Source organism: Brienomyrus brachyistius, chromosome 20 (assembly GCF_023856365.1).
Source record: "Brienomyrus brachyistius isolate T26 chromosome 20, BBRACH_0.4, whole genome shotgun sequence".
In the NCBI taxonomy this organism is placed as follows: Eukaryota; Metazoa; Chordata; class Actinopteri; order Osteoglossiformes; family Mormyridae; genus Brienomyrus; species Brienomyrus brachyistius.
Genome location: NC_064552.1, coordinates 17,344,335 through 17,369,945, shown reverse-complemented (window position 1 = coordinate 17,369,945; position 25,611 = coordinate 17,344,335). Strand labels below are relative to the sequence as shown.

At 43.9% G+C, this 25,611-nt stretch overlaps 1 protein-coding gene across 10 annotated transcripts in view; it reads right to left on the bottom strand.

Annotated features, from left to right (window-relative positions):
* LOC125715410 (zinc finger protein 239-like) overlaps positions 1 to 25,611 on the bottom strand; it is a 253,618-nt gene that overhangs the window by 14,089 nt on the left and 213,918 nt on the right. The gene's annotated exons all lie outside the window — the stretch shown is intronic.

The window sequence follows — 25,611 nt, the reverse complement described above, 5'->3', positions numbered from 1 at the left end:
AATGTAATTACCTCAGAAAGAGTGGTTTGTGAATGCTGGAGAAAAAGTAACACATCATCCGCATAAAGTCTTACCTTATGTTCTACATTCCTGCATTTAATGCCTTTAATCACTGTAGCCTGTCTAATTGCTGCTGCTAGTGGTTCAATAAAAATCGCAAACAATGAGGGGGATAGAGGACATCCGTGGCTGGTGCCCCTCTTGAGACAGAAACTGGAGGATGTTTAGTCATTCGTCCTGACGCATGCTGTTGGTGAACTATATAATATTTTTAACCAGTTTATGAAAGAGTTTCTGAAACCAAATTTGCATAAAGCTGCAAATAAAAAATTCCAGTTACTGTAACTCTATCGAATGCTTTTTCTGCATTTAGAGACAGTATTGTAATTTGAAGGTTTTTATTGCATGAATAGTCTATGTCTAGATTAAGTAATCTACGTGTATTTGTTGATGAGTGCCTCCCTTATGAAACCAGTTTGGTCAGGATGAATTATGAGAGGGGTTAACTTCTCTATTCTTTTTGAGAGAGCTTTGCAGATTATTTTAAGGTCAACGTTTATAAGGGATATTGGACGATAGCTGGTAGATACTGTAGGATCTTTGCCTGGTTTTAGCAAGAGACTAATGTTTGCAGAATTCATATTTGGTGGTAGCCGACCATTTTCCCTGGTTTCTTGCAACATTCTGCAGAATGTTGATGCCAGAATTGTCCAGAATTCTTTATAGAATTCTGCTGGAAATCCATCTGGACCTGGAGCCGTTTTATTGGGCATACCGTTCAGGGCTTCCTGGAGTTCACCTGGTGTCAGCGGAGAATCCAGTGCCATCGCTTGATTGTCTGATAATTTCGGAAGGGTTATACTATCAAGAAACTGATCAATTTCGTCTTTAGATGGGTTTATCTGTGGTGAATATAAAGATTTGTAAAAGTCCCTGAAAGTGCTGTTTTTTCTGTCAGGGTCATATACTGTATCCCCATTTCAGTCTTTAACAGCACATATAGTTGTTTTTTTCCATATTTATTTTTAACTGATCGTATCTAGCCTCGCTTGTCTCCCGTGTCTCCCTTTCCCGAATAAACCCCGATTACCCCGATCCTGCTCGTCAGCCTGGTTTTCTGAACCACCGCCCGCACGATCGCCTGTCCACCCGAACCTTCCCGTGACACATGGTTTCTTCTAAGTCCTGGATACACTTGTTTTCTCTTCTTTTTATGTGATGAGAATGAGATTATTTTACCTCTCATCACAGCTTTGCCTGCTTCCCAGAGAACAGATGCTGATGTTCCAGGCAGGTCATTATAGTCTAAATATAAAGCCCACTCTTTTTTTAAAATAGTTAATAAAATCTCCATCTTTAAGCAATGATGTATTAAATCTCCAGTTTCTACTTGGTGGAATGGCCTTCTTATTTATTAGGGTTAAAGATACAGGAGCATGATCGCTGACAGCTATAGGGTGTATCTCTGTGTCTGAAATGTCACTCAGCAGAGAGCTACTGACTAGGAAATAATCCAGATGAGAGTAAGAGTGATGGACATGTGAGAAGAAAGTATATTCCCTACGGGTGGGGTGAAGAGAACGCCATGCATCGCAAAGTCCATAGTCATACTCATGTGCTGTTTAACTATGTTTGTGGATTCCCAATTGCGCTGAGCAGCTGTACTGAGCCTGTCCATTTCTTTATTTAGTCCAAAGTTGAGGTCGCCCACAAGAACAAGTGCGCAGTCCTGGTGTTCAGAGAGTGCGGTAAAGAAAACGTGGAAGAATGAGGGGTTATCAACATTTGGACCATATATATTAACAATACATAACTTTTTGTTAAGTATAGATAATTTAATGATTATAAATCTACCCTGTGGATCTATAATTGTGTTGAGTACTGTGAAATTGACATTTTTATGTATTAGAATGGGGAGGCATGGTGATGCAGTGGTTAGCACTGTTGCTCCGGACCCCCTGCGGCCCAGTAGGATTAGCAGTTTGGAAAATGGATGGATGGATGGATATTTTTATTAATTTAATTTTGAGTATTATGGTGTTCCATGGGGGCGGCATGGTGGTGCAGTGGTTAGCACTGTTGCCTCACACCTGGGTGACCCAGGTTCGAGTCTCTGCCTGGGTCACGTGTGTGAAGTTTGAATGTTCTCCCCATGTCATCGTGGGGTTTCCTCCGGGTACTCCGGTTTCCCCCCAGTGTCCAAAAACATGCTGAGGCTAATTGGAGTTGCTAAATTGCCCTTAGGTGTGCGTGTGAGAGTGAATAGTGTGTGAGTGTGCCCTGCGATGGGCTGGCCCCCCATCCTGGGTTGTTCTCTGCCACTTGCCCATTGCTTCTGGGACAGGCTACGGACCCCCCACGAACCAGTAGGATAAGCGCTTTGAAAAATGGATGGGTGGATAGATGTATTAGAATTGCTACCCCTCTTTATTATAATAATAATAATAATAATAATAATAATAATAATAATAATAATAATAATAAATAAATAACTTAATTTCCCTACAGGGGATCAATAATCTTTACGCCTCCTCAACTTGCTCTTTGTGGAGTAAGTTGACCACGAAGGGCTGCCACTCATAGTGGCGCCCAGGGAGCTGGGGGTTAAGGGTCTTGCTCAAGGAGCCGCAGACGTGCTGAGGCTGGGTTCGAACCTGCGACCTTCTGATTACAAGGATACAGGCTTAGCCCACTGAGCCACACGCTGCCCCCTAGTGCCCACTTTGCCTAGAGTTATAGCAGGCTGAGAACACATTGGGAAACTCGGGTGTTTTAAGTTCATCCTTTGGCAGGTCTATGAGTCTCTTGTAATAAAACGTCTGCCTGTAGTTTAAGCTGGCTACCAGGGAGTGGTACTGGGGTCGCCGTACAGCTGCCCATCCACGTAGAGCTGGTCTACGGCGATGAGAGCTCGGGAACCCTTCTAAATAAAGTTGCGTCGGATTGGGAACAGAACTTTGCGTCGCTCCAGGATCTCTTTGGGGAACTGGTCGTTTACGACAAAGTCTGTTCCTTTCAGCTCCCAGCCGCGGCTCTTCACCTGCTCCTTCTGCTTAAAATATCCAAATTTAACCACAATAGGATACGGTCTCAGTGCACCAGGCCTCTTGGCTCCCAGCCGATGGACTCTCTCAAAGCAGATGTTTTTCAGTGTCCTCTGAAAGCTTCAGGTGGTTCTTGATAAAGGTTTTGACGGTAATTCTGGGATGCCTGAAAACACCAGGTTATTTCTCATGCTACAGGCCTGTAGATCGACGACAGTCTCTTTTATTTTTTTATTTTCTTCATTTAGATGGGTCACATTTTCAGTTAGAGACTTAACCGAGTCCCATAGTGAGGTGTTTTCAGCAGCGAGTGTTTCCACCTGCTGCTGGTTGAATTCCAAAGATTCCCTCGGGGATTTGAATTCCTGATGTAGAATCTCGACGACAGCCAACCTCTCGTCGAAGCTGGACAATCGTTTGTCGATTGAATCCAGGATGTCGGCAAAGTCTTTACCAGTCGGCGATGCTGTGCCAGGGGAGTCTGCCGGGCAACTTCTTTTGGAGGACGGTGTCTCGCTTTTGGCTGGAGAAGATGCATCTGCGTTCTTCTTCATGACTATAATGTTGAAGTACCAGTCGATATATTCCACAAGAGATTCCAAATTCCCCTCGCTGTTCATTCAGATTTTCCGCCAAGTCTCCGGCGTCTGACGTCACCTACAGCATTTCCGCCTCTGACGTGCCCTCCAACGTACTCATACTTGTACTTGCAAGATCTCAATTCTGTATTACAGTAGCGTACATTGTCCTGGAGGATATGGGTGTGAGGCAAGGAACAACCCAGCATGGGCCACCAGCATATCGCAGGGCACAGATACCAGTCACACCTACAGGCAATTTGGTAACTCCAATTAGCCTCAGTATGTTTTTGGACTGGGGGGGGGGGGGGAAACCAGAGAACCTGGAGGAAACCCCACAACAACACAGGAAGAACATGCAAACTTTACACACATGGTGTTATGGCCGTGACTCAAACCCAGCTCCCAGAAGTGTGAGGCAATAGTGCTATCCATTGCACCACCATGCTGGACCATAAGTGGAAATCCAACAAGTGAAACTGATTTATTAGGGTTAAGCTAACAGACACCCAGAAAAATTAAAATGTAAATCACTGCAGTGCCGTGCAAACCTGTGTGAACAGCCAATCAGATCAGCCTGCTCTGTAGCATGTACCTCCCTGTTTCCGGTCCCTTTGTCAGTTTCTCACTGGCTGATTCAAAACAAGTGGAACCACTATGATGTTCAAACCCTTTGCTCTTCTCATTTTCATTAGTAAGCTCCTGATCACCGTAACCAGTCTGCATTTAAGACATTTTTCCCACACCCCATTCTCACAATAAGCTGATAATAATACTAATAATACTACTGTAATAATAGTATTACAGTAGACTTACTCAGCCAGATGGCAGTGGTCACATACTGATGAATGGTTGGGTAGCCAAGTGCTAGAAAGCTAGAAAGCAAATAAACTGATTCACCATTTACTCTCATGTACATCAATTAAAACTGTTTGCTCCAAGATAAAAGATGAAAAATACAAAAGTCATTTTTTCCGTCTAACCTCTGATTACTGCATGACATTTCTGATAATTGATGAGTAGAAGTCTGTTGTCAAATGTCTGTTGCTTGGTGGTAAGATGTTTCCAAAAGGAGAACCACAAAGAGCACAGTCATTTTCAAGGTTATTTCTCACTGGTCAGTGTGAAAGGCTGCATCATTACTATAACGCCGGGCTCAGCACAGTGACTGCACCTGCGCTGCACTGTAGACCACAAGCCAGGCTGCAGACCATCAGCCCTGAAAGTTAAAACAGGACTCGTATGTGTGTCATGTGTTGTTTAATAAAAATTTACAGGACAGAACATAGTGGATTCAGTTTCCTTTGCTCTTACACTCCCAGTCCAAAGTGTGGCCACAACTGCTGTCAATGCATCTGTCTCTTTTTTCACTGTGTTATTCACCTTAATATCAAAAGGCTCCAAAGCAGTACAGTAATGCAGAACAAATAATGTAACTAACAAGGAAGTGGGGAGGTAATGGACAGAAGTGTTGGTTTTTGGTAACTCCACTCCTCTGACCTCCACTGTAATTTTAGGTTCCTTGGAACAATATTGTAAACCAGTCATCACACACCTAGGGGTTAAAGTCGACACCAACCTTAAGTTTGACACGCAGATAAGATCAGTTGTCAAGTCAAGCTTTTTACAATTGAGGCAGTTGGCCAAAATAAAGCCAATTCTTTCTAGGCAGCACTTTGAGACAGTAATCCACTCTTTTGTCGGTACTAGTTTGGACCACTGTAACGCCCTCTATGTTGCGGTTAGAGGCTCCACTATTGTTCACCTCCAGAAGGTTCAAAATACTGCCGCACATGGAAATATGAGCATGTCTCCCCCATTTTAGACTCACTCCACTGGCTGCCCGTACATTTTAGGATTCATTTTAAAATTCTGTTATTTGCTTTTAAAGCCCTCAAGGGTCTTGCTCCACCTGACCTCTGTGAGCTGCTTCACTCTTACACCCCCACCTGCTCTCTCAGGTCAGCTGATCAGCTGCTCCTGATGGTTCCTAAGACTCAGCGTGAGCTTAGAGGGGATCGAGCTTTTGCATTCGCAGCTCCTAAAATGTGGAATGATTTGCCTTTTCACATTAGAGAGGCCTCTTCTCTTTAAATCTTTAAATCTCTTTTTAAAACTCATCTCTTCTCCTTGGACACCTTGTGAGATATTAACTTTAATAGTAAATTTTATTTCAATCTTAGCCTTTTCTTTATTAATATAAATTTTTATATATTCATAAATAATTATTAATATAATATTTTTATTTTATTAATGGCCATTTACTTACATTTAATGTTTTGGTTTTTATTAAATTTATTTTAATTCGTTTTTAAGTTTGTGAATATTTTTATTTATTCCTTTGTGCAGCACTTTGGTCGATAAGGTTGTTTAAAGTGCTTTTTAAATAAAGCTGGATTGGATTAGATTGGAAGATGGCTCAACAAATCTCTCTCCCAGTATGTAAAATTCGATAGAGGGGCGCAAGGTGACATTCTGTCAGGGGCCCAGAATTTTTAGCTACACCTCTGTGCTACTGTGTTTTTATTTTTACTCTAGCCATCAACAACTCTGGAGCTGCTATATTGCCACCTGGTGGTGAAGAGATCAGACAAAATATGTACACATGTAACCAACAGTGGGGCGGCATGGTGGTGCAGCGGTTAGCACTGTTGCCTCACACTTCTGGGACCCCGGTTTGAGTCTCTGCCTGGGTCACATGTGTGTGGAGTTTGCATGTTCTCTCTTGCTAAATTGGCCGTAGGAGTGCATGTGTGTGTGAATGGTGTGTGAATGGTGTGTGAATGTGCCCTCCGATGGGCTGGCCCCCATCCTGGGTTGTTCCCTGCCTTGTGCCCATTGTTTGCAGGATAGGCTCCGGACCCCCCGCGACCCAGTAGGATAAACGGTTTGGACAATGGATGGATGGATGTATGAGGGTGAGTCACAATGACAACAGCTGCTCTGTTGACTTGGTCCCAGGAGTCGTCAGCGTTGGTCTGCCGGGGCCCCCGTCCTGTCTGTGGAAGCACCCCTCTTGTTGGCTGTTCTCTCTGCCTGGGCCCCCTCTCCTGCTGCCTCACCTTTGGGTTGAAGTGGCTCCCCATTTCCTCTGTAAAGCTCTTTGTGTATCTTAGAAAAGGGCTGTATACATGTAACATTCATTCATTTATTCGAGGTCCCAGCCAGAAGAGTGCAGTCCCACACTGTCCCAACAGCCTGAATCAGCTGGATGTTATAGGATTAATACACTTCCTGCATTAGGCCATTTACCCTCAGTGTATTTCCACATACCCTGACAGGATGGATGACAATACTGTGGCCCTAATTTTCAATACACAGTTTTCACAGGAGTCTCACCCTCATCCACATTCTCTGCATTCCTTATCTCATGCTTTTTTGCCACCCGCATCTCCTCTGCCTGCTTTGTCTCATTTTCCCACAATTGAAACACCTTCCAATTTGTCTCCGTTTTAGTTCTACCACATTAATACCTGAGCAACCAGTCTGATCCTGTTCCTCTAATTTCAAACGCATCTGGCTTATCTGATTGGGACTGAAGCTGCTGTTTCTAGGAAAACCACATTCGTCCCACTGGGGCAGGTCTGACGCCGCGTCCTTCCCATATTTCTCCCATAATTGTTGTAGAGAATTTCAGCTGGAGATCTTTCCCAGAAGCAAGTCACTTCACTTTAGCACCTGTTATCAGTAAAAGTCAAGTCAAGTAGGTCTTTAATGTTATTTTTAACTTTACACAGTTGAGTATAGTACAGTTACAAAAGAAACTGTTTCCCTCGGACCAAGGTGCTACTTAAATTAACACAAGACTAACACATACCAACCTAGCAACATACTGTATGGTGCATAATGAGCAAAAACTGTGCAAACATTGCAGGACAGTGCAAAAAGAGAGGACAACTGACACCAACGAGCACAAACAGCACAGTAAACCCAATACTGATAAGGTGCAGTTTGGTTGTGCAATGAGGTAGCAATAAAAATAAATAAAAGTAACTGTAAACATGGCTACAATAAGATAAAAAAATAGTAGTTAAATAATAAAGTGTGTTAATGAGTGTATGTGTGTGTGGTATCAGATTAGTCCCTGAGAGTTCAGTAGTCTGACGGCATGGGGGATAAAGCTGTTTGAGTCTGGCTGTAAAGGCCCGAATGCTCCGGGACCTATTTCCAGAAGGCAGGAGGGTGAAACGATAATGTGAGGGGTGGGTGGGGTCATCCACAATGGTGGTGGCTTTGCGGATGCAGTGTGTGGTGTGAATATCCGTGATGGAGGGGAGAGATATGTTAGGGTTATCTTCTTCTGAAGATGCGCTGGAAACAAACCAGTCTCTGAACACAGAACAACACAGACAGCTGTGATGACGTTTTACTTGCTGCAAGGTGTAGGGAATCCACTTGCAGAGTCTCCGCAGTTTCAGCAAAATGATGGTTTATTGAACAGCAAAAATAATACAATGTAATACAGTGTAGAGACACACCGGGTACTGAAAGGCAGCTCAGACACAAATTGAAGACAGTTCTTCACCCCCCTTTATACCCAAAAAGGCCCTCCCCACCAAGGTGTTGTGTGTAGGTGTTGTGAGTGAATTTACATATAAAGAGTGACCCCCTGGAGTGTGAGGATCCTGAGACGGGGACAGGACAGAACAGGGTAGAGACTTTTATGATCATTGTAATTAAATTCTTATCACCTTATCTTATCCTTATCACCCTAGTGGTGCCAACTGGAACCCCCATTCTCTCCCTGGCTTCCCCCATGATCATAAATTCCTAACATTGTCTGCATTCAAATGATCAACCAAGAACCTTGGGGCATTTTTACCACTTTTCCTTACAAAGGGAAGCCCGGTCCTGACCTCGAGGTGTCAGCCTCTCAGTCGAACTCGGCCAACTTCGAAAAAGGAACTCCCCTCGCAGTGTCTTTTATTGAGGTACACAAACAGGATATGCAACTGACATTGAACATTGTTTGTCACCATATATGGGGTGGAAATATTCAAGCGACAGTTCTTGAGACGTGTTATTGCTCAATTAAGATCAAGCTGCGGCAGGGTGTTGTTTCCAAGCGTCTAGCAAAATGATAATAAAAAAAGTACATATTTCTCTAACAAGATACTCCAATGATTTTCTCACCTGTCATCACTATCTGTTGTAGGGACTTGCGATCTGAGGCGACATAGTTCCCAAAGCAGACTGTGATGCAGCTGCTCAGGGTGCTTTCAACAGTTCCCCAATAGAGTGTGAGGATGGGAGATGGGCTTTTCTGAGCTTCCGTGGAGAGTAGAGGTGCTGCTGTGCTTTCCTTACTATGGAGCTGATGTTGAAGGACCTGGTGAGATTCTCCGCCAGATGGACAACAAGGAATCTGGTACTCTCTACGATCTCCACAGATGAGCCATCGATGTGCAGCAGAGAGTGGTCACTCTGTGCTTTGTGTTCTTCTAAAGTCAACAACCATTTCTTTGGTCAACATTCAGAGACAGGTTGTTGGCTCTGCAGCAGTCCGATAGTCATCACACTTCCTCTTTGTATGCTGAGTCACCGTTTTTATTGACGAGACCCACAGTCTTGTCATCAGCCTGATGTTGATGATGTGATTCGAAATGTGCATTGCTGCTCAGTTGTGAGTCATCGGAGTTAACAGCAGTGGGCTGAGCATAAAGTCCTGGGTTCCTGCTACAGCGTCTGAGCAGCCGCCTTCGTCGCCCGTAGCTCCTGCGCAGCCCGAGCAGCCGCCTCCGCTGCCCCCTGCGGCCCTAGAACCCGAGGCGCTCCCTCTGCCTCAAATGACTGTGCCCCCTGGGGCTCTTGTTCCTGGCCCCACTCCTGTCCCTGACCCAGCTCCAGACTTTCCTGCCCTAGTCCCCGAGGAGGTCCCGGACAGTCCGACCACCGTGTGTGCCACGCCCCCTGATTATCCACGTGTGCTTCCCTGATCGTACCCAGCTGTGTCCGATTATTTTCAATCAGTCCTGTCTATTTGAGTCCATGTCTTACTAGAGTTCAGTGTCCGTCATTGAAGTCCGTCTGCGTGAGATGTTTCCTGCACCCCGTGTTCCTAATAAATCCCCGTATTTCCCCGTATCCTGCCTGCCTTGCCTGTTTCCTGCCCGTCCGCCGCTCCCGTTAAACGGCGATCGTGACACAAGGCACACGCACATCAACAAGTACCAATGCAGCAAATACAGATGAACAATTTAGGAGGAATACTAGTCAAAGGAAGGAAGAAAAGCAGCCCACCCTATCTCATGGTCACGGACACAAACATCAGGGAGTGTTATGAAGAAGACACCACACTTAGCACCATTGGTTTTACGCAGTGAATTACACCAGAGAGAGTTTTTACATTCTAGCTGTGTTACATAACATTCCTCAGCCTTCAGGTTTTTTCCACACAATGCAGGACACGCAGGGGTGCCAAACAAAACAGCGGAACTGCAGTGTAGCCAATTATTTGTTTCAGTAGTTTTAAGAAAACTAGAACATAAAATGTTTGTTTTACTTAGGTAAAAGTCCAGTTGAAACAGACTTTATTTTTAAAAAGTTAGATTGGCTTTAAGTGATGAAACATGTTACTTGTGTTAATATTGCTTAATGAAGTGTAGGTGACATAGAAGCATGCAGTTTGATGTTTGGGGGCTGTAGTTTTTAATGGGACTATTTGAATATGGAGTACTAGTGTTGTACTTTTTAAGATGGCGGCCGGTGCATTCGTGTGTTTGTGGGGCTGAATCAAGATCTTTTGGTTTTCTCACCTAATACCTACTTGACAATGTTTACCTAAGCAACTTTGGCTTTGATAACCCTTAGTCATTAGCAACATCTACCTTTGAGCCCTTGGAGGGCGAAAAACCTGCCTGCCAGAGTGGTCACTGCCTCTGGCAGGGATGAGGGAGGCGCCTCTGGAGGGACAACCGGCGGTGGCGGGACTGGGAAGTCCCGGGAAGGGGATACGGGCGCGGTCCTCTTCGGGACCCGGGGTACTCGAGGGATCGAGTCCCTGACAGCCCTAAAACCCCCCCAATTCGCCATACGCTCGGGTCGGTAATTATACCGGCTCAGGGGCGGTAGCTGGTCCAGAGTGATCGGCTCTAGTTCAGGGAACGAGAAGGGTGTGTCCTCCTCGTCCTCGCTGGAAGCCCCGAGCCTCGCCAGGTAGTAGGCTCCCATGGGGAGCGGTTCAGGAATGGAGGCCCGGACGAGCTCCTCTCTCTCTTCCTCTCCGAGAGGCCAGGAGTGGGCGAGGGAGCACGTGCCCAGGCTGATGGGCTCCGGCTGGGGCTTTCCTTTCCTCTGCTTCCTCTTTTTCTTTCGGTCTGTCATTCTGTCACGGTAACGGCGAGACGAGCCGGACGGAAGATCGCTCAGGAAGCGCGAGCGATCCAAAAACAGGCAGGCAGGCAGGAATCGGGGCAAATGAGGGTTTAATAGGGACAGGCACGGACATCCACTAAAAAACACCACGAAACAACCATCAATGACAGACATGGAAACAGGGGAGACCAGGACTTAAATACAATAAAGCAGGGCAACATAACCGGACAGGGCTGGAAACAATCGGGGAAGCACACATGGGTAATCAGGGGGCGTGGCACACATGAGGAGCGGACGAGTCAGGCGTCACAGTCACCAGCACTCCCTAAAAAAGGAAAAGGTGAACCTAGTTTATCTGAGCTGCAGGAAAATATCATGAGAATGATAGCAATCAAAATTAAAGTACCAATAGTCTTGCACAGTTATAACAAAGAATACAGAGTCTATTGAAGCTCTAAAAGAGCAGTCCGAATTTCTTTTTCAAGAAATTCAGGAGATGAAGAAAGACGTCCAAACAGTCAAAACAGTTAATGCTAGTCATGAGAAGAGGATATGGATATCAGTCCACGTCTTGCCCTGCCTTTTGTCCATCATTGATGTTAGTAGCGTTCCGATGTCCTGGTCTCCCCGTAGCCGTCTTCCCCTTAATAAATCCCCAGTTTTCCCCGGCTTTCGGCTACCTATTTCGTTCTTCCCTGCCTGCCTACCCGTCCGCACCCGCGAATCCTGACAACTATACACTGATGACAATATGAATGTTCATAAACACGACACGATATTTTACGGCCCAGCCCAGTCGGATGCCGTTTCATCTTCACCGTCTTTTCCTTAATTAATTAGGCATATCATACTTTCAAAAAGTCCTTTTAAGGTCCCTTCTGGTGTCATCGCAGACATTGCGGCCCTGTCAGTCTCCAAGTCGAGTACTATCCCATCCCAACTACCTAGCTGGCCAGCTTGCAAGCTAACGGACCTTGTAGGTGCCCGCAGGCATCTTACGTTAAGCAAGATAAGTTTGGTGATAATTAATGCAGCTAGCGAAGTACTTACATAAAAACCTATTACTTGGGGGCGCAATAAGTTATCGGATTGACTAGTAAACGACAAGAAACATAAATAACACAATCAACAAAAATCTGCTGCCAAGTCAATCAGTACTTGTATTTCCCGCTGGCTCCATTTTGGACAGCAGTTAGACGAACTCTATCTGCATTCTATTAGTCATCCTGCTGGTCCTGGATGTAGAGGGTTGAATTTTGGACCGTATTTTAAACCACTGAAATTCTGGCAGCGTATTTGAAACAGCGAAAATAACGGGACTGAATATTGTAAAGCACAAATAAGACGACTGAATATTACTGCTTGAATAATAAAGATGCGAATAAAACACATGGAATATTTTCAACTGAATTTCTTCTTTTCAAATTTATTTTGAAGCTAAATTAAGTTAACTGAATTCATGTGGTTGAATTATAAACACGCACTTTAAAATACGTATGTTTTGGAACTGAATTTTGGAAGAATTGTCATGTTGAGTATTCCGTAGCCACTATGAGAAACGTATATAAAGTTCTTATTAGCTGATATGGCCCTCTTGGCTACTTAGTACCCTATACAACACAAGCAAAGATATTTGTGTAGCGCCTGTGGGACAAGAAAGGGGAGTGGGATGATCCCCATCTACCAGAGGAACTGCTGCACTCACGGCATACCTGGGAGGCAGAGCTGGAACACCTGCAAAAGATAGCATTACCCAGGTGTTACTCCAGCCCAGAAATGGACAACTCCAGCCGTATGAGAGACATTCATGTGTTTCGCAATGCCTCAGAGCAGGCATATGGACCTGTTGCTTATCTCAGGACTGAGGCTAAAAGGGGCGACATCGAGGTCTCCTCTCTTGCGGCACGCTCCCGCGTCGCACCCCAGAAGCAGCAGTCCATTCCACGGTTGGAGCTGTGTGCAGCCCTCACAGGTGCGCAGTTTTACAAGGTTATATCCACTGAACTAACCCTTCCCATCCGTAGCTGCACATTGTGGTCTGACTCACTGACTGTCCTTACATGGGTGTTGTCGGATTCATGTCGCGACAAAGTATTTGTGGGTACTCGAGTTGCGGAGATCCAGGAGCTGACAGCAGGAGACAACCCAGTTGATGACATCACGCGAGGACTCGCTCATCTGGATATGTATGACGTCAGCCGAATGGACCCATGTGAAGTGTCCACCACATGGATGGCCTGTGAAGCCGAGCCCGACTGTATGTTATTTATGTTCACAGACCACACACTATTTTACACGTAATAAGTGATAACGGTTGCCGAAAACTCGCAAATAAGAGTCTTCATTAAAAGAAGTTTGAGTCATCCAGATTCTGTTTGCGGTTATATCAGAGTTCTAACCGAACTCCCCACAGTGGTTTGAATATACCTACTCGGCACACAAACGCTCCATTACATATATACTTATTATTTTGGTGATCGATTTAAATCATATTATTAACATTGGAAACAGACGTTAATAATGTATTTTAATGCTATAAGACGTTAATAGCATACGTTAATTTTATCATCCATCCATCCATTTTCCAAACTGCTTATCCTACTGGGTTGCGGGGGGTCCGGAGCCTATCCCGGATGCAATGGGCATGAGGCTGGCAACAACCCAGTATGGGGGGCCAGCCCATCGCAGGACACACTCACACACCATTCAATCTCTACGGGCAATTTAGCAAGTCCAATTAGCCTCAGCATGTTTTTGGACTGTGGGGGGGAAACCAGGGTACCCGGAGGAAAACCCACGATGACATGGGGAGAACATGCAAGCTCCACACACATGTGATCCAGGTGGAGAGTCAAACCCGTGTCCCAGAGGCGTGAGGCAACAGTGCTAACCACTGCACCACCATGCCGCCCCACTATTAATCTCAATTTTGCTAAATAAAAATATCTAGCTTGCATCAGTCACATGATGACCATTAACCAATGCTCACCCTTGACGGCAGAGCGCGCTGGTTACGAGCCGGGAACAAGCTCGCAAAGAGCACGTGCATTTTTTGCTGGCTGGGCGGTGCAGAGCTGTAGGGGAAACACAGAAATTATTTGGGAGACGCAGAGTGATGCAACAAAAACCAGTAAAGGTGTACAGCGTACACTATTGTCTATCGCAGACAGGAGTATTAGGTGATTATGTACACTTTAAATTGTCTTGTGGCAACTGACGAATTGAAACAAATGAGAATGCTGTGTCTGCACAGTGTGCAACAGCGCGACAAAACATTACCTGTCCTTTTATTAACTGCACAAGTAGTGGTGGTCATTAGCCGCTAGCTAACTGGGTGAGAGTGTCATGGGTCTAACTCTGTCCACCATTTTAGGGAACATATTTTGTTTTAAAGTAAGTTACCAGGCTTTCCCCTGCCTTTCTGGAGGGCTTATATTTCACTAAAAACTATCTAACATGCATATCTACATAATTATGGACTATTACGATATAAAAACACACACTGTATTTTAAAGAAAATTATAATTATATACAGAGTGTATTAGATTTATATTTCAAATATGACAAAATGCAGATTTTACAGAAGCAAAATTATTGTACCACTACAATTTAAACATTTAATAAGCTTGCTGCCTTGCACAGAGTGGATAGTCAAGCAAACTGAATCATCATAAATACATTATTGTATATTTTCTATTCTTATTGCTTTATTATTATAGCACAATGAATACATGATAAGGGAAGGATTCTGGATCAGCACCATGATGCAAACTTGTGGCCGTAGTATGTACAGTATTCTGGAGAATGTGTAAAACGTCACTGTATGTGCACAACACAGCCCTGCCGTCCAGCACTATCAGCAGCAGGGGCAGCAGCAACCCCTCAACAGCAACATCGTGCCCCATCAGGTAAAACATAAGCTACGTTTGCTTTGCATTGTTCTCACCCGATGACAGTGAGTATGATGCAATTCCATATTAGATTCCTGATAAATGTGGGTCGTTATTTAGCTTGGTTCTATGTGCCCCTTCAAACATCTCTGCACGGCCCTGCATAACCCTGTATTCCGTCAATTCGCAAATCATATTCAAGTAATCATTCAAAAGCACTACATAAGAACTTATATAACATCCTTACAGTTTATTGCACGCAGGCTATATTTTGTGCATTTATTGTTGACACTGATGTTTGGTTCGGTTGCATCAAGACATACTATGTTTGCCACTTTGCTCGGTTTGCTGAGTTCCCCTAATATTTTTTGTCATTACTGACACCTATTTATTGTATTTATTTTGCCTGTTTATACCTGTTTTACTATTTTTACTGTTTGACTACCGATAATGAAAGAAAAAAGTATTTTTCATGGCCTTTCACCTCTGTCGCAACCATTCACACAGACTGTATACCTCAGCCTTAATGTTACCGCAGTTAAGTTAGCCTCATATTCAACTTTCTGGCTTTAACAGTTTTTAACAGAAGTAAGGTGGGGCATTTCTAATGAGATGTGTGTTTAATGAATTGCAATGCCCAGTACATAGACAACGATGCACACCAATTGTTTTTGCGCTCCAAACCATTTTGTGATTTGGGTACATTTTATGGCTTTGTTCTTTCCAGTAACTTTTCTGGAGGACTGAATACGGCAAACGTTACATATTAGTTATCAGTCATAGTAGACGACCATACTTTTTTTTTATTATAGTCTTACAGTTTCTAATTTACATGCCAAAAACTATTTTGACTGGTAGTGTTTTCATTTTTTTGTGAGTTTAGCTTGAATTTTAGGGTTTGTGCTTAGTGGTTTGATTAAAGGAGAGGAGATTTTAGGAAACGTGTTTTAGCAATTCAGAAAAACTGTAAAATGTTAAGGCATGTCAGACTACTTTGAAAGTGGGTGAGAGGCCTCACACTCCAAAGGGTTACAGTAAATACTGATTATGCTGTGTTTCTTTTATGTTCCTCTTTTTGAGTCTGGTACTATGACAAAAAAATTCCCAATCTATCTATCTAGTGCTACTTCATTATTCCATCCTCTTTGTGCAACGTAGTAATGTAAAGTACTGTCAGTAAAACAGCATGATACTACCACCACCCTGCTTGACCATTGGTTCAGTATTCTTATGTTAAGAAAACAACCTCACCTTGATCCCCTGCAAACATCTCTTTTCATTGTGGCCAAGCAGAGAAGTTAATGACACATTCACGTGTCATTGTGACTGCCCCCCACCCCCACCCCAGCCCGTGAATATGCAGCCATCAGCAGCCTTTCAGACTATTATACAGACAGAACACACTAAGGAATGTGTCTGTTTTATTCAAGCACAGTACAGAACCATATGTTTTTTTATTTTTCATGACCATAGGTGAGGGTAGGAACGTAGATTGACTGGTAAATCGAGAGCTTCGCCTTTTGGCTCAGCTCTCTCTTCACCATGACAGACCGATGCAGCGCCCACATGACTGCTGACGCCGCACCGATCCGCCCGTTGAACTCCCGTTCCATCGTTCCCCCACTCGTGAACAAGATCCCGAGATACTTCAACTCCTCCACTTGGGGGAGGACCCCATCCCCAACCCGGAGAGAGCATTCTACGCTTTTCCGGCTGAGAACCATGGTCTCGGATTTGGAGGTGCTGATTCTCATCCCAACCGCTTCACACTCGGCTGCGAACTGCTCCAGTGAGAGCTGAAGGTCACGGTCCGATGAGGCCAACAGAACCACATCATCGGCAAAAAGCAGAGACCTAATCCTGAGGTCACCGAACCGGACACCCTCAACGCCCTGGCTGCGCCTAGAAATTCTGTCCATTAAAGCTATAGACAGAATCGGTGACAAAGGGCAGCCCTGACGGAGTCCAACCCTCACCGGAAACAAGTCCGACTTATTGCCGCCCATGTGGACCAGGCTCTGGCACAGGTCATACAGGGACTGAACCGCCCTTAAAAGGGGGCCCGGAACCCCATACTCCCGGAGCACTCCCCACAGGACTCCCCGAGGGACACGGTCGAATGCACTCTCCAAGTCCACAAAACACATGTAGACTGGTTGGGCAAACTCCCATGAACCCTCCAAAACCCTGCTGAGAGTATAGAGCTGGTCCACTGTTCCACGGCCAGGGCGAAAACCACACTGCTCCTCCTGAATCCGAGGCTCGACAATCCGGCGGACCCTCCTCTCCAGGACCCCCGAATTGACCTTACCAGGGAGGCTGAGGAGTGTGATCCCCCGATAGTTGGAGCACACCCTCCGGTCCCCCTTCTTAAAGAGGGGGACCACCACCCCGGTCTGCCAGTCCTGAGGCACTGCCCCCGATGTCCACGCGATGCCGCAGATGCGTGTCAGCCAGGACAGCCCCACAGCATCCAGAGCCTTAAGGAACTCCGGGCGAATCTCACCCACCCCCGGGGCCCGGCCACCGAGGAGCTGTTTGACCACCTCAGTGACCTCCGCCCCAGAAATAGGCGAGTCCACCCCCAAGTCCCCACACTCTGCTTCCATATCGGAAGGCGTGTCGGTGGGATTGAGGAGGTCTTCGAAGTATTCCTTCCACCGACCCAAGACGTCCCGAGTTGAGGTCAGCAGCGCACCATCCCCACCATAAATAGTGTTGATGCTGCACCGCTTTCCCGCCCGGAGCCGCCGGATGGTGGACCAGAATCTCCTCGAAGCCGTACGGAAGTCGTTCTCCATGGCCTCGCCAAACTCCTCCCACACCCGAGTTTTTGCCTCAGCAACCGCCAAAGCCACATCCCGCTTGGCCTGCCGGTAGCCGTCAGCTGCATCTGGAGTCCCACAGGCCAAAAAGGCCCGATAGGACTCCTTCTTCAGCTTGACGGTGAAGTAAAATACAAAATTCTAACTTCATCAATAAACTGACTAAAACACATTTTGATAGTTTTAGGCCATCTTAGCCTCACAGCAGAAACAATTTCTTAAATTTCACAGGCCATTAATTGCAGTATAATCAATTTATTAATGAAACTGGAATTATGTCTAAATATAAGAAAATTATAATTGCTTAGATTTTCATTTTTGTAGTGAAGTTAAGATAAGAAGTTTTCATAATCACTGCTCTCCCTGGTGGATGTAATTAAGTTATAATTTTTGTCCCTGTATCAAACACACTTTAATGATCCATATTCAATACAAACCTGACACACATCTCACAAGTCTAATACTCATTATGAGTAGTTTAGTAGTTTAAAGAGGGAAGTTCACTTAAAAGCCCTGGACACTAACACGGTACAAAAAGGTGTCAGAGTTTGTTTTTTGGCAGAAGCTAAGAAGGCAGGTAACTGATGGTCAGATATTGCCATGATGAAAAATACATTTGATTTTTCCCTTATTCTTCCACTTTATTAGGTACACCAGGTCAACTGCTTGTTAAATCTAATCAGCCAATCATATGTCAGCACTAACAGTCTGAGATGAATGCTCAACATACTAAGCTATGCAGCAGTCCAAGGAACAGGGAAAACAGAAGGGACTTAAGCACACTGGGACTGAAGGGCAAGAGACAGGGAGGAACACGATGGCCAGCGACACCTACTGGCCAAACCGGTTGGAGACATGAAGGGCAGGGCCAGATGGGTGCTGATTGTGAGAGCGCTTTAAATTGACACGCTGACTGTATGTAACTATTATTGTGCTTTTTTGTTTGTAAATCTTTAAGTGACAATAAAATAAATAAAATAAAAAAGGCTGTACAGATCAGGTAGTGAGAGCTACTTCCAAGGACACCTCTCACTGGCAGAGTTACATGACGTGCCCATTCTCCTTCAGGTCCGCACTGTATGGGTTGCAAGTATTTAGGTATTAACAACTCAGTTTGGGTCAAGTTAACCTGAAGTACGAAGCCAACAGCGTCAACTCAGCATTTTTAAGAGTGAAGAAAACTAGCGGTGTGATATTGAAAAGCCAGAGTTACCGCCACTTATCCTCAAAGTTAATCGGCTAAACAAGGAATATGGCTTCACAATATAAGCCTCAGAAAGCGCCCGGTAGCTCACCATCAACACATTTATTTATTTAGCTTGCGGACACAAAATAATTTTTATTATGAAGACATGCACGCATGGCGTGAAAATGAAGGATGCGCTTCTTTGAAACTATAAAAACCACTTTGCGTCACGCTTTCTGCCGGTAGCTTAAATGAAGCATATGAGGCGCTCAGTAAGTCCTTCAAATTTGCCATGTATGTTTTTAACGTAATGTTTGAAACAACCTGCACAGAAATTGCTGCATTTGTAGTGCCATTGTCTGGCAGCAGGTGAGGGCTGGGTTTTATACACTTAATATTTTGAAACTCAGTTCTCATCTACCTCCATCCAGTCCAGAACCAATTGGTGCAAAGCAGGGAATAACCCAGGATGAGACACCCATTGCAAGGCACACTGACACATGACCACCTATGAACCATTTGGTAACTCTGTTTAGCCTGAGCATGGAGGTACCTGGAGGACACCTCGCGATAACATGGGGAAAACATGCAAGCTCCACACACATGAAACCCTAGCAGGGGCTTGAACCCAGCTCCGAGAAGCATGAGGCAACAGGGCTAGCCACTGCACCACCATGCCATCCTGCGTTACCACTAATAAAGTCATATATGTTCATAACTTTCATTTCTTCTCAAATATATACTGCAAGTTGTTCATCATCAGTAATCCATGTCTGCGATGTAATTTTGTAAATCCTACAGGTCACATGCATGCATGGTGTGAAAATGAAACCCAACTTCCCAATGCAACCCAAAGCTAACTTGCCTAAGTACAGACTCACGTGCACCACCTTCAAGTCTTGCTATAATTTCCTTTTTACGTTCTACAAATACCCTCACTGCTTTCCTCTTTGGTTTGCTGCAATCATGTTCACTTTCATAGGGGCCATGATTACTATATCACTAAACGTACTGTAGACAAAGCACTACAAAAATCATACCGAACAAAGGAACACACCATTCTCACGTCAAACTCGGTCAAGAGGTACTACGAAACAGACCGATTCACAGGCAAAAGCAACCCAGTAGGACCATTTGCATGTCAGTTCATCAAAGATGCATCTTGATTTGTACAAATTTAGCAGTTCCGTTTCGTCGTGATCAGTAAAAGACCAGTAACAACTCATTTTGGCCTAAAAAGTGGCAATATGTAACCTGTTTTAGAAGCAGCAGATTTAACTCTGCACATATTTAAATATTTGTCTTTTACATGCCTCTGACATGTCCCAAATTAGTAAGAGTTGCTGTTTGGCTGAATGTTTTCCATTTAGTATGAATTCAAATGATTCAACTTCTAAAGACAACATGAGATCATTGTATTTGGATCATTGTTGAATGTTCATTGTTGAAGTTTTGTTGCTTTAGAATACCATGTGACCTACAATTTTAAAGATTTGATTATACATGCGGGGCGGCATGGTGGTGCAGTGGTTAGCACTGTTGCCTCACACCTCTAGGACCCGGGTTCGAGTATCCGCCTGGGTCACATGTGTGCAGAGTTTGCATGTTCTCCCCATGTTGTCGTGGGGTTCTCTCCGGTTTCCCCCCACAGTCCAAAAACATGCTGAGGCTAATTGGAGTTGCTAAATTGCCCGTAGGTGTGAATGGTGTGTGAGTGTGCCCTGCGATGGGCTGCCTCCCTGCCTCATGCCCATTGATTCTGGGATAGGCTCTGGATCCCCCACGACCCAGTAGGATAAGTGGTTTGGTTTGGAAAATGGATGGATGGATGATTACACATGCACATTTATCTAGTAAATGAAAACAAACAGTATTATCACAAAGACAACTTTTACAGCAAACATTTTGTGAATGTTTGCAACTCAGAATAACTTTGTAATTTGCCGATCAGTGCTGACACACCACAGCACAACACACAGTGCACAACCACGAAATCTCTCCTCAGGTGATTGATGGACTGAGCATGAGACATGTACAAAAGATGAGGACTCTTCTTCACTATGTAAATGGAAATTGTTCTTAATCTATTATTTATACCTTTTGCTTATATCGTAAGATTTAGGAACACACTGAAAAAGATCAACTTTAATACATTTGAAGGTTGAAGTTATTGGAATTTGTTACGGCTGATTTGGTGGAATAAGTTTTTGGACCGAACTGTCGAAAAATGTGGAATGAAAATGCAGTTTAATGGTTGAATCCGTGGTTTGCCTAACTTGCTATAAATTGCACACACATCTAGCATTAAAGTGACAGGGAGCTATTAGACCAGAGTTGTTTTATTGCATTAACACGGAACAGCAAAAAATATCATAACATTATTCTAACATTAATGTCATGTTGTTCTTAATAGATTTCCAGTCCTGATTTCAAATTGGGCCTTTAAAACTAGAATATGGTCAGTTTTAAAAATGCTTGACTTTGTTGCAACTCTGACTAAGTTGAATTCCATCGAGTGGCTGACAGGTGTGAATATTATCCTGAAATTGACAAGTTAATGTCATCTTTCCAGTTAATGTGAGTTTGTTCTGTGTGGGTCTCTGTCTCAGGCTGTCATTTTAGTCCTAGTCTCATTTAAAGCACTTAACAATATGCATGAATTGCATAGCTGCTAATGTAAAAAACAAAAATTAACTTGAAAAGCATTCTACAACAACATACAGTATTATGAAGTATTAATAGTATTTATTGCCAATTCCAGATGGCAGGTAACTTCTATAATATGAATAGAATACAAGATATTTTAAACCAAATTACAGTTGTTATTTTTCTGTTTAAAAAAGACAATTGCTGTAATTTACATACGACAAAACCTGTAAAAGACATTTTGTAATTCTTTTCTAAATGACATGAAGATACTCTCCTTGGGGAAATTCTCTTTTCACCTACCCCATCTTGCTCTACTTGACACGGGCACAGACAAAGGTGACAGCAAGCCTGGCAGCAAAGGGCAGCCACCTGTAGGGACACCCATGGAGCTGGGGGTTTTACAGTGATTAACAGCAATTTTGCAATACTTTTCTGGCAGCTTTTTTTTGCTAAGAATTTACAGTAAATTCTACAGACAATTCTACACTAAAACAGATGTCATTCCTAAGCGCAGCATGGACTGCTTCCGGACACAGTATCAAATGTGACTTACAGAGTCACTTGAGTAAGCTGGAGATCCTACAACCCCGGGTAAGAGAGCCTGCAGTAGGCAGCCTACCAAAAGAGGGCCTTCCTGTTCCCTTGGTGAATTAGAAAACCAGTGGAGAGAGCTCTTCTGTTGCAGTTTCACACAGATGAACAACATGGAGTACTTTGGATTGAGGTTTTGCAGTAAGAGGGTGCTGAAAGAAAAAGGAGTTTCAAAGACATTGGTCTGCCTGTACTGTTGATTTTGTCTCTGCCGATTTCAGATGTTCATGTAAAGCGTGAATTTACTAATGTGACATTCCTTAAATATAACCACTTAAACAGAACGGTTGTAAATTTTCTGTCCAGTTTCGTAGATGGACTGACGCAGAGGCAGACCTATGGTTAGGTCTGGGTGGTATTGACAGCTGGGCCCACCCAATTAGATTAATGAAACTGCATTTTTTATATATAAACTACTGTCTTCTAACTCTGTTCCTATACATCACTGTTGTTACTGTGGCAAGTACGACAGAATGTGTGAGCTCCCTCTAGTGGTGATCTAGGTAGAATTTTTTCTCACTTTTTTTGCTATTCTGTCTTCTTTTCATACATATAATGCGGCGATTAGCTTCATACTGGGCACCGACACACCTGGAAATGGCGTAACATCGAATCGAATTAATGTGCAGGAAGGCAACCAATTCTGTCATTTTCCACTAACACCAAATTAACTCGCTAGCCTCCCAAGGTCATTCTAAATTAATTGCAACAGACATGCTCAGGCAGTGGCATCTTGTGGTTTGCCATATATGGAAGCCTTCATTAATAATAACTCAGACTAGCTAGTTTTGTTCCTAAGGACAAAGTACATTTCTATCATCTAATCGTGGGAGTTTTTATAGCCACTGAGCTCATGTAAAAGGGAGAACCGACTGATGAACTTGAGGTTGCTAATCATCTATGTCGCAGTCGCTGGTCCCGTTTGTATTTATTGAGTGTATATCTAAAGTTTCTTATTTAGTTTTTTTGAGTTTATGTTTGGCACCCTACTGTAACACAAAGCTGGCAATTCATGTATTATAATTTAAGATAGCGTTATGGTGCCTCATTGCACCTGCATTTAGATTTTATGGCTAACTGTATGGTAGATTACTTCCTTCAAACGATATGAAGAAATGCCTCAGTCCAATTTGCCTGAACAAAATACAGCTTTTCATAGTCCTGAGCCCTCGCAATACATTTAGTTTACAAGAAACTTTCTTTAACATTGAAAAGAAATACAGAACTTCATGCATCTGTGTGACGGACATCTCCGACATTCCCTGGTAAAATGGCCCCTACACACAAATCGTGACGTATTACACATGCAACCTAATACAACCCATTGCCTATACATGTCTCAGTAGGTGGAGACATTAAACAGCAGAGGCCACGCCCTAGCTCAGCTGTCATCATATCTAGACTTACGAACAGGGAGCTATTTCAAACAGAAAAATTTACAGAAATTCTGAATTTTATTTCACGTAACCCGAATCATCTTCTGTAAAATACACAACCGTGCAATTTCACAGTTTATAAAACTGCTTTGCAGTCAAAGACTACCTTCACAATATATTCTAACAATCAAAAAACACTGCCTCTGAATCTTTGTCAAACAAATCCTAAACATCAACACGACTAATGAGGGGGACCCAACATACAGGTATTTCAGAAATACAATTTTGAAAAAATCAAGAACAAACATTTAATGGACTGACTGAACTGTATGGGTCTGGTGGTGCGTCTCAATGTATCCTAATCAAGAAAATCACTGGGAGCACTGGTAGGGCCTCTCTCCTGTGTGAATACGCTGGTGGCTCTTCAGCGGATTTAAATAACTGAAGCTCTTCCCACACTGGGAGCACTGGTAAGGCCTCTCTCCTGTGTGAATTCGCTGGTGTCTCTTCAGGTGACTTAAATATCTGAAGCTCTTCTCACACTGGGAGCAATGGTAGGGCCTCTCTCCTGTGTGAATCCGCTGGTGTGTCTTTAGGTTTCCTAAAATACGGAAGCTCTTCTTACACTGGGAGCACTGGTAGGGCCTCTCTCCTGTGTGAATACGCTGGTGGCTCTTTAGGATTCCTAACACTCTGAAGCTCTTCCCACACTGGGTGCACTGGTAGGGCTTCTCCCCTGTGTGAATCCGCTGGTGTGTCTTTAGGTTTCCTAAAAATACGGAAGCTCTTCTTACACTGGGAGCACTGGTAGGGCCTCTCTCCTGTGTGAATACGCTGGTGGCTCTTCAGCGGATTTAAATAACTGAAGCTCTTCCCACACTGGGAGCACTGGTAAGGCCTCTCTCCTGTGTGAATTCGCTGGTGTCTCTTCAGGTGACTTAAATATCTGGTTTGTGTTGACAGTTCCAGCCCTCAGTTGTCTGACATACTCCTTGGGGTGAGATTCATTCATTCTCCTTGCTGGAGGCAAGATGAAAACTAGTCAGTCAGTACTGAGAGGGAAAAGAGTTAATAGAAAAAAAAGTCAGAAAAATAGTGAAGGGAAACGTATCTTCCAAAGATCCTTCCTTACTCCATACGCAGTTTATGTTCACAATGTGGAATTCACACTGCAATCTCCGACATGCCTGAACTTTACCGAGTACTAACACTGCTGGTTTGAAATGGCAACCTGAAGCACAAACTATGACCTTCAAATGTACCAAAACATTTGCAGTTTTGATGGTATATGTTGGTAGCTAAAATCACCTGGGTTTGGAGGTTTCGCACACTGTTTGCTCCGCCCACCAGTAACTAACAGAAGAGAACCAATCAGCTCCACCTCAGTCACATCCTGAACCGCTGCACCCTTGACCTTCTGTCACAAAAACAAACAAGACAGAATAAGCTGTTCACCTCAGATCTATACAGGTGCTTCTATTTGCTTAATAGTAAAAAAGGAGCAGAAACCAAACAAATTATTTCAAGTATAAACATTAAACTGAAATTATGTCCATTTCTGGTGTGACCTACCGTTGGTTGCTTTTTAAATTAAAACACAGAAATTATATCACTTCAGAATGGAAAAGTGACATTTGCAAAGAGACCCATTTACACTCCATTTCACCTTGGGGGGGCTCTCATTCGCAGTCCCTTCACCCTCAGATATCAGGTATTCCCCCTCCTCATTTTTAACCTCTCTGACACCCTGCTGGGAAGGTTGCTGGTTTGTATGGCAGGTGGTGTTACTGCAGGAAGACGTCTGCTGAAACCAAAATGATATCAAACACATTGAGACTGTGCCAGTTAATTAGTATGTTGCAATACAAAGCCAGCAGCAGATTGCGTTGAGCACAAACAGACCCTCTTTCCCTGGTCTGTAGCACATGACTCTGATCCCACAGCAGGGGTTCTGCTCTGACCGGACCGCCTGGATGTAGGCTGGAACCTCCTGGATGCTGAAAACACAAATGATCACTTCAGGCAGACTGCATCACCTTAGCGCATATCCGCAAGGCTCTTTGTGTTTGGGTCGCAACTCCAGGAATTTTCACATTGAGCTTTTGTCTGGAACCAAAACCTTTTCCTGGAACCAGGGATTTGTCTCACGTTCACACTG